The following is a 9,579-nucleotide window of genomic DNA, read 5'->3' on the forward strand; positions in this document are numbered from 1 at the left end:
CTTACGGATTTGGCTATAAGGGTCAAGCCTTTTCACTGATATGTTGCCTGCCCCAATCGTTTAAGTCCTTTTAACATACTATGATGGAAATGAAACTATCAGTTAAAAAGAAATTAAATTTATCATGATATCAAAAGACTAGAAAGATAGATAAATATATAACTGAGGAAATCAAACGGAAAGCTTGCCAGTTGGGGACACGTCAGAAAGAAGAGATTCAAACAGTAGAAAGCTTAAATTATGATCTATATTCATTACATAAATTTTGTATTGCAATAATTGCCGCAAAAATGTCCATTATTAAACCTGAAAATGAAAATGCTAATGAAGATGGAAATTTGATGAACAATCTGTCATTGGGAAGCGGAGAAGAGGTATCTTTGAATCTAACAACACATATAACAGAATGAACTTCAGATTACATTTATTTAGATCTTTGGGGACCATATCATACCCCATCAAAGGGTGGAACCACATACATATTGACTTACATTGATGAGTTATCAAATTTACTTTCTAAAATATAAAAGGGATGCTCTCCTATCATTCAAACAATGGAAGGTTTGGATTGAGAAGAAAACAGGTAAATGTTCGGCATGAGTTATGTAAGAATGAACGAATTATTCGGCATTGCATTGTGAAAATGACTCCGAGAACAAAATAGTGTGGCAGAAAGGATGGCATTTTTGAAAGAGCTCGTTTGTATTGTTCAAATGCAAATTTGAAAAATGAATTTTAAATTGGAACGGTCTCTATAGCACAATTCTATCAATGCTCCTTTTGCACATTTGTACTTTGTTATTAGAACTTTGAGACTCCAAAGGAAATGTGATTCAGGTACTCCTACTGATTTGAAATATTTGAATATCCAGTATACATGCATATATATATATACTAGTATCTGGATACGTGCGTTGCACGTGTATCCCAGATCAATTGTTATAAAATATATGTAAAAATAGTTGGAATTTATCTATAGACATTCTGAAAATATTTAATTCAAATATAAATTTGAAGCCAAAATATAAATATAAATATTTATCAATTTTTAATTAATTCTGCAAATGCTTATCTTAGTATTTGTCCAAAAAGAAGCCCTAGCACCAATACCAACAACAGCCAATTGTCTGCAACATAAGAAGAAGAAGAAGAAGAAGAAGAAGAAGAAGAAGAAGAAGCGAAGAATGAAAAATTAAGTGATCAAATGTTTACCGAGTGTGACTAATAAATTAGAAACAAAATTAGGAAAATAACTCGCGAAAAGTAATAACTCGCGAGTTATTACTTTTTATACAAATAGTATTTTTTGCTGTCAATATCTACCGCAATAATTCGCAGGCACCACAGCACGTTTGCACCCTCCACGGCCTATAAAGCAAATCTTATTAATAGTTTAGATACATACAAGAGAGCAATAATGGAGGTTTGGTTCAACTTTCGCAGTGGCCAAAATAGCTCCTAAAAAGCAAAATCACAGTGTAAGGTTCTATACAAGTAGCGTTCTTAGTCGATTCCAATTCTTGTAACCATTCATCACAAACTAAGTTCACTGAAACCGATTAAGGAAATTATGTTCATATCAGATTTTACAAATCTGACCTCTAACAGATCAAACTTCCACTCAAAAAATAATAAAGCAGAAATAAAACACAATTGACTAAGTATAATATTAATTGAGTTTTTTCCTTGGTTCCAATCTAGGAAAAAATGTTGAATTTAAAGCTTTTGTACATTGGAGAAATATTTAAAATCAATGGTGTCAATCCAAGTCAAAATTATTTGCCTGTCAAAACTATTTATAATGAACTCTTCTATCTACACTCACCTCTAAATATGACAAATTAAGGTTCAATTTTTTTCTCTATGAATCAAGTGTGTTTAGATCAAATATAAAAGCTACCATTATCTTTCAGTAGCTAAGACCATACCTCCTCCAATGAAAATGCATTAGATATGGAAATGAAGGCGGAACTGAACTAATTTCAATACTACGAGACAATATCCTTTATATATTCCTATTTCTTTACGTCTTATCACATTCCGAATATTATCGATTAAAAACGGGAAAAAAGATAGGAGTAGGATAAAGAGATTCTAGAATAGAAGTAGATATCTTGAATGTGGCTCCGTGAGAGATACTTTCTCATTTTCAAAGGTGAACTATTCCGGGGAAAAAATCACTTTTTTCAAGTGACTTTAACTTTCATCACAAAACATATAGCATCTAACTCCACCTAATTTCTTGATTTTTAAACAAAACAGAAAAGTACTTTTGAGTTTTATCCTGGTAATCCAAAGCAACTCCAACATTTTAAATGTATTGCTGGGTAGGCAAAGGAGCAGATGCAAAATTGAAGTTGAAAAGAATCTTGAAAACTCACAATTTTGTATAGTTAGAGAAACATGTTATCCTGATAATCCACATCAATTTAAAAAATTATTTGACAGGCAGAAGAGAATATGCAAAAATGAAACTAAAAAGGATCAAGAAACCTCACAATTTGAAGAAGCCCCATTTCAAGGCAAAACATTTATGTGTAGTTCTAACGTAATGACAAACCAATGTGGGCAACACAACTTGTAATTAAAAATGATCTCATATTTTATGAGTCCAACAAAGTTTGAAAGATTCGTAAGGAAATCATTCTGAGAGGGAAATTGCAACCTGACAATAACAAAGTTTTGAGAGGGAAATTGCAACAAAAAGTTTGAAAGATTCATAAGGAAATCTCTCTGTAGTGTTGTTTTGAAAATAACACAAGAATGCCTATTAGATGAAAAAATCAAAAGGAAAATAATACCAAATCTGTAGCCATCTCCTAAGTTGTCAAATTATCATGATCTGACCAAAAGAATTTCAGTCATAGCATAAAAGACAGATGACTTAAAGGACTTTTGCATCTCTTGGCAAAGAATAAAGAAAGGAGAACAGGATTACCAAAACACACAAGAGGCACAGCAAAAATTAAACTACATAATCACACGCAAGAATAATTTACACTATTACCTATCCTGAGTTGGTAATAGAGCCCTTGTACTGGTAAATTGGGAAAATAATAATATGGGCTGATTAATTAAAAATCTCAGCACTTTAAAATGCATAAAATGGGTTGAATAATCATCAATTGGTCGAGAACAAAGGAGGAAAATGATTCTGTATATACTTGCCGCTATAAGATGCATGTTTCCCAGTACATCTCCTCCCTCTCTCTTTCTACTAATGTATGTATTGAAATCCTTAGTCACAGCCATTAGCACAAAAATATAGTTAATTAGTATCCATTCATCATCAAGTTTTACATACACTGTGAGAGCTTGTAAGGAGTATCGGAATAGTTTTCATGTTGGAATTGTTAATTTGTAAACAACAATATTTGGCTTGATAGAGATAAGTATGATTTCATCATGTACTCCAAACCCGCCACTGTTATAGACACAGACAGAATAAGTAAATTTGAATGGGAAAAAAAAAACTTTATGGTGTTGTTTGAATTTTTCTTACAACCAATGGCGGATCTAGGATTTTATAGTCGTGGGTGCTCACTTCCTCTAGTTGCTACCAATCATGTAGTATAAGTGCATCCGAACTCAACAATGAAAGTTAATAAGAAACCTACGATTAATATATCCTTACCAAAAGAAGACTTCTAGCATGTTGTACTTATACCCAAAATCTCTAGCTTTAGTGTGTGCTCGGTACGAATAAAAATATTTTCAGAAAAATAAGTGAATATCTTACTTATCAAAATACTAATCTTATTACGTTATTTGTTTTTTTCAATTATCGTTCTGCGATCGACCAAGAAGCTAGAGAAGCCAAGAAGGGGTTCTTTGGTGTTTTCTTTCTAGAAACCTACTAATGTTTTTATGATTTAGTTAGTGAATGAAATATAAAATAGGAAAAGTGAAAAAAAAAATAATAAAGAAGCAATAAGTGTGAAAAAGGTATAAAAAGAAGAGTCAACGTTGTTATAAACATAAAAGAAGAAGTTTCAGTTTGCGTTATTTCCATTAAAAAGAAAGATCATTTGCCTTTGTTCTATTTAAAAAACGTTGCAGCATGGTTTCGAACCCTCGCTAGAGGGCACCAGCGTGCTCAAACTTTAACTTCAGAACCAAAGCACCCATCAGACTTTTTGGTCAGTGGGTGCGCACGATTGCAATATATCCAATTTCCAATATTTTCTATATACATACACAAAGTTTCCGTCGGGCTCAATGGGGGCTCGAGCACCTGAAATCTATATGTGGGTCTGCCCCTGCTTACAACTGAGTTTCCAGAAAGTGTTGGTTTGCGTTGTTTTCAAACAAAAAAGAACTGAAGATTTCATTACACTCTATTTTTCAAAGCATTCAAAGACTCAGAAACAACAGAAGTCTTCAATAAGAAAAAGTTAAGTCGATATTTCAGCGCTAACTTAGTAATGTGAAATAGTAACTGATTATGAAGAGATTGAGAGAGATAGAGAAATGCCTTGTGCAGTAAGAGAGAGTGAACCACCAAGCATGCGAATAATTACCAAGCACTTTTTCCCCTGAATCTGCATCTCCAAACCAAAACTTCCATCGCGTCTGTCACGACCCAACTAGGGGCCGCGACAGGTACTCGGGGCTAACCACCGAGCACCAATCGTTCTATGTCTCATCATACTCATTTAATACTCTTTTATCACTTTTATACTCAAATCGTGAGAAAGTCATATTCCATATAAAACATATATATATATATATATATATATATATATATATATACATATGCCTCTTGGCCATCAAAATAACATTTATACTAAATAGCATTTCGTGAGACCATCTAACCCACACTGCGCATCTACGAGCCTCTACTGGAGTGCTAGACATATGGACGGGATAAGACCTCGCCATGCCCAAAATACATATACATATATATATACACAAAAGTATAACCCGATTAGCACCTCCGAAATAATGGAGTGCTCCTGAAAATCTGCTGATAGCTCCTATAGGTCTGCGTCATCTCCCTGTCTACCTGTGGGCATGAACACAGCGTCCAAAGAAAACAGACGTCAGTACGAATATTGTACTGAGTATGTAAGGCATAACAATGAAAATACGTCAATGAGATAAAAGAAGAATCAATAAGGAGCAACTGTATATGACTGTCACTTATAAAAGGAATAGCACATGCTGACTTACTTCATATCCATCATCATATCATATATTGCTGCGGAACGTGCAGCCCGGTCCATACATCATCATATATATAAATATATTGCCGCGGAACGAACGGCCCGATCCATATATCATCATATATAAATATATTGTCGTGGAACGTACGACCCGATCCATAAATAATATAGTATATTAGTGCCGAGGAACGTACGGCCCGATCCATCACCCATATATCCCGCGTCCGGGCATCCCGCGTCCGTGATGATATCATAAGATACCAGCTGATCAGGTGGCTATGCGTCTATAGCGCCTCACCTTTCCCCATGTCCCCCATGTACATATACATATCATATGCACACATAATATACGTAGCATGCATGAGAGCCCAAGGAAATTTATGTTTCTATCGGAGTGACGTAAGGTCGGTAACCTCCGACTATATTATGGACATCTATACGTATCCTGCCTCACCATGAAGGAAGTAGTGTATAAGGTGAGTGTATGCCATAACAGACATCTGTAACTTAATAGTGTTCTGCCTCACCTTGAAGGGACAATACATAAGGTGAGTGTATACAATACATGACATACTTAACTTAATGGTATTCTCTTTCACCTCGGAGGAAACAATGTATGAGGTGAGTGTATACAACATACGACATCATTAGCGTTATAGGAATGTCATAACATGAACTCTAGAGTCTTTAGACTCAAGCTTATCATCATTGTACTCATAACATATCTCTTATCTCTTATAGCTATTCATGATCATAAACTCTTGACTTTCTGTGGTATATATATAGAGAATTCATGTAGAGAAAGGAGAATCATACCATCGGATTCATGCCATAGAAAGAAAGGACTAGCCTCACATACCTTTTACATTTACTATTCTTATCGCTTGCTTACTTCCCCTATGATGCACTCATGTATACCTTCAAGAGAATTCATGCCGTCGTTAGGTAAGCAATTATAAGAACGGACTGCTATTTTTAGGGAAAATTGGGCAGCATTTCCTTTGTTTCTACTACTTTTCCCATGTCATATTTCAACTCCCAACACTCACAATACTACTCACAATATGATATCAATAATCTTCATTCATCTACATTTGGCAAAATCTAACATTTTCTCCAATTTCTTCATATTTATGATTATGGCTCATCATCGCGTTTTCGCATATCTAATACTTATTTCGTGGTCTAAATATCATTTATAACGTGTTTGTAATCTCAACATATCCATTTTCATGATTTTCATATAATCTCATCCATTCAAGACCCACTTCCCATGCTTTTCTACAATTCAAGTATACTAGCTTTCCAATACCTTAAATAATATGGGAAAGTCATGAAATTTACCTCAAATGATAGTGGAACAAGCTTGGAGTAGAATTCCTCCTTTTTCACCAAAACCCTTCTTCACCTTCTGTGAGGACCCCACCGCCTGGGTCGCCCAGGACCGGTGAGTAGACCCCTTGCGGGCCCCCTCCATGACATGCATGCTTGACATACTCAGGTATTGTAGCAGTGAAATCACACCAGTTCGCTGCGCCCTGTAGAGCTTCGAACCCGTGACCTCAGGCCTTTTGTTCTCCCAAAGGAGACGACTCTCACCAGTTGAGCCACAATACAGAGGAATCAGAAAAGGGGGCGTGGCCCCGTATCATAAAATGTCATATCAGAATGGCCATAACAGATCAGATCAGAATAGGCGGACATGGCACATCATACTCCACAAACCCATGTACGCGTATACCTGCCCCCTCACATCGGGGCGCGGCGAACAATGCAGAGAATTACGCTTGACAACATATCCTGGCCCGGGCTCAGTGTGGGAAACATTGGGACATCCACGAATGGAGTAGTGAGAGACTAATGCAATTTAAAAATATAATAAATGTTTTCAAAGACTCGATGAAGCGTATCAACGACAAACAAATCCAATGGGGTCGGACGGAATCATAATAAATGTATTTCGGATATCATAATAAATTACAGAAGTATAACTTTCCCGAAGTCATTCCGAGTGTAAAAATAATTTATAATATTTAACAGAATATTTAAAATAATATTCGTTAAGCGATTAGTAGGGTAATTAAAACATTTCTTTCAAAAATCGCTTAAAAAGGAAGCTTTAACACATTAGGGGCAAAACCGTAAATAGCGGGCCCGCCTTGGGACAAACAAGGCGGCGGGCTCAAATTGTGCCCTCTAAGCATATAGTATCACCTAAAAAGGTTATACAAACATTCTATGACTTTCTGAATAATTTAGAGCAAAATTGCATAATTTCAGAAAAAGCGTATCAAAATGGTTCAATTCTACTGAAGGAAAAACTGAAATTTTGTCTTGCGGATTCCGAGGGCCAAGAGGTCCTTCGAGGCCCGGATCCGACCCTAACACACTAGGGGCATGCCAAGGGAAGAATTGGGGTTGTTTTACATACCTTTCGCGCTCCTTAAGCCTTTCCAAACTCACTTCCCGTTTCGTCGAAAAACTGCAATTGGTCAAGTTTACCAATTGTGAATTATTAATGCCATTATTTCAACTTTAAGCATATTTGGCTACCGAAATTTCGGCAGCACTTCCCCTATACATATGACACCCCGAGAATTCAACTCGGCTATAAATCATCAACAACAACCCAAACGACAACAACAATATCAACAATGAACATTAAAAACACAAATATCCTTCAACTAGTCATTTTTCTCACAAGTTGACATAATCTTCAATTCAACCCAACTTTCAACTAAGATCAATAATTACATATTCAACAACCATCATGATCATCACCATATAGTTCTAGAAACATTTCATATCGTTTTCCTTAAGATATACACTCGATATACATGATATACAATCTTCCGCCAAAATCATAACTTATGCAAAACATCAAATCTTTGGCATACAACTTCATAACAAGTTTCCAACTTCCAAATTCATCAACCATAATCATAATTCACATCTTAACAACTTCATTTCCATAATATCACAAAATTATTCTAAAGTGACATAATCATCTACATTCCAACTTCAACCAAAATTCATTCAACTTTCATTCCCAATATAATTTCCATCATAACCACAACTAGAATGCAACATAAAATTCAACTCATATATGTATACAACATATATACACCCATGGCTACATATATATATATACATACCCACTTTGCAAACTTCCTTATTTCCATAATTTCTACTCATTTCCACATACCACAACATAAACAAACCTTCATAACATAAGAAAAAGGAATTGATTCTTACCTTTTTCTACAAACTTCTTCACTTGAACAAGTTGTCAACTTGAAGAAATAAGTGCTCCTTCTTCCAAAACAATTACACCAAGTTGTAGAGGACACTTAATTTAGTAGGAATTCAACAAGAAAATAATTTTAGAGGCAAGATTTTGAGGGGTGATTTTTCTATGGCCAAACCCGAAATGCCCTCTTTTTGTTCTTGTTTTTCTCTTGTTTTTCCTCCTATTCTTTCTCTTGAAAGTTCTATGGAATTTGGATGATTAAGTGGTCTTTTATTCATTGACCACATGACTTAATTCCATGGGCTTGGATCCTTTTTATGGACCATGGCCGAATGGCTCCTCACTTGGGCCTGAATTTTTTTTTCATTTTTTTGGGCCAACTCGGTTGGTCCCGAGTTGGGCCTAGCCCACTGACCTTTCGACCTTAAAACGTTCATATCTCCTTGTACCGACGTCACCTGGGAACCCACGACCTATGGATGGAAAGCTAATTCAATTATCTACAACTTATATTTCAAGGTAGTTTCGAAATTCCAAACTTACAATACAGTTTTTGCCCCCCAAAGTCAGGTCACCCGAAAACGTTTTCTTAAAAATATTCGTTTGGAGGGTTTCCACTTTGATTTGGCCCAAAGGTACTTCATGAGTTGTGTTTAACTTTACATATGTGATTCATATGACTTTTCAGATGTTCCAAAAAAAATCTCGGTATGTGGGCCCCACCCCAGCAGATGCTCCGAGGTTCAAAAATACGGGATATAACAACCATTACCATTCGAGCCATTTTTTTCTTGACTCGAAATGGGAGCAGGTTTGAAAAAGGATCTTAGAGTGTCTGGGGTTGGGCCTGGAGGGTCTCTTAACGCCTTCTTTTTTCTTCTCATCGGAGTTATTTCACAAAGACTTGCCAGGGTAAGGAAGAAGGGGGGAACAAGCACACTTGGAGAGCGCAGTACAACGGAGAGTTGTATGCTGCGTTCGGGAAGGATGAATCGCTCCCGAAAAGGAATCTATTGATTCTCTCCCAATTGGTTGGACCGTAGGTGCGATGATTTACTTCACCGACGAGGTCTCTGGTTCAAGTCCAGGATGGCCCAGCTGCGTCAGGGAAAAGAATAGAAGAAGCATCTGACTACTTCATGCATGCTCCACTTGGCTCGGGGG

At 36.1% G+C, this 9,579-nt stretch overlaps 1 pseudogene; it reads left to right on the forward strand.

Annotated features, from left to right (window-relative positions):
* Positions 1-290: 290 nt before the first annotated feature.
* LOC132601231 (maturase K-like) overlaps positions 291-9,579 on the forward strand; it is an 11,302-nt pseudogene continuing 2,013 nt past the window's right edge.

This window comes from Lycium barbarum, chromosome 7 (genome assembly GCF_019175385.1).
Source record: "Lycium barbarum isolate Lr01 chromosome 7, ASM1917538v2, whole genome shotgun sequence".
In the NCBI taxonomy this organism is placed as follows: domain Eukaryota; kingdom Viridiplantae; phylum Streptophyta; class Magnoliopsida; order Solanales; family Solanaceae; genus Lycium; species Lycium barbarum.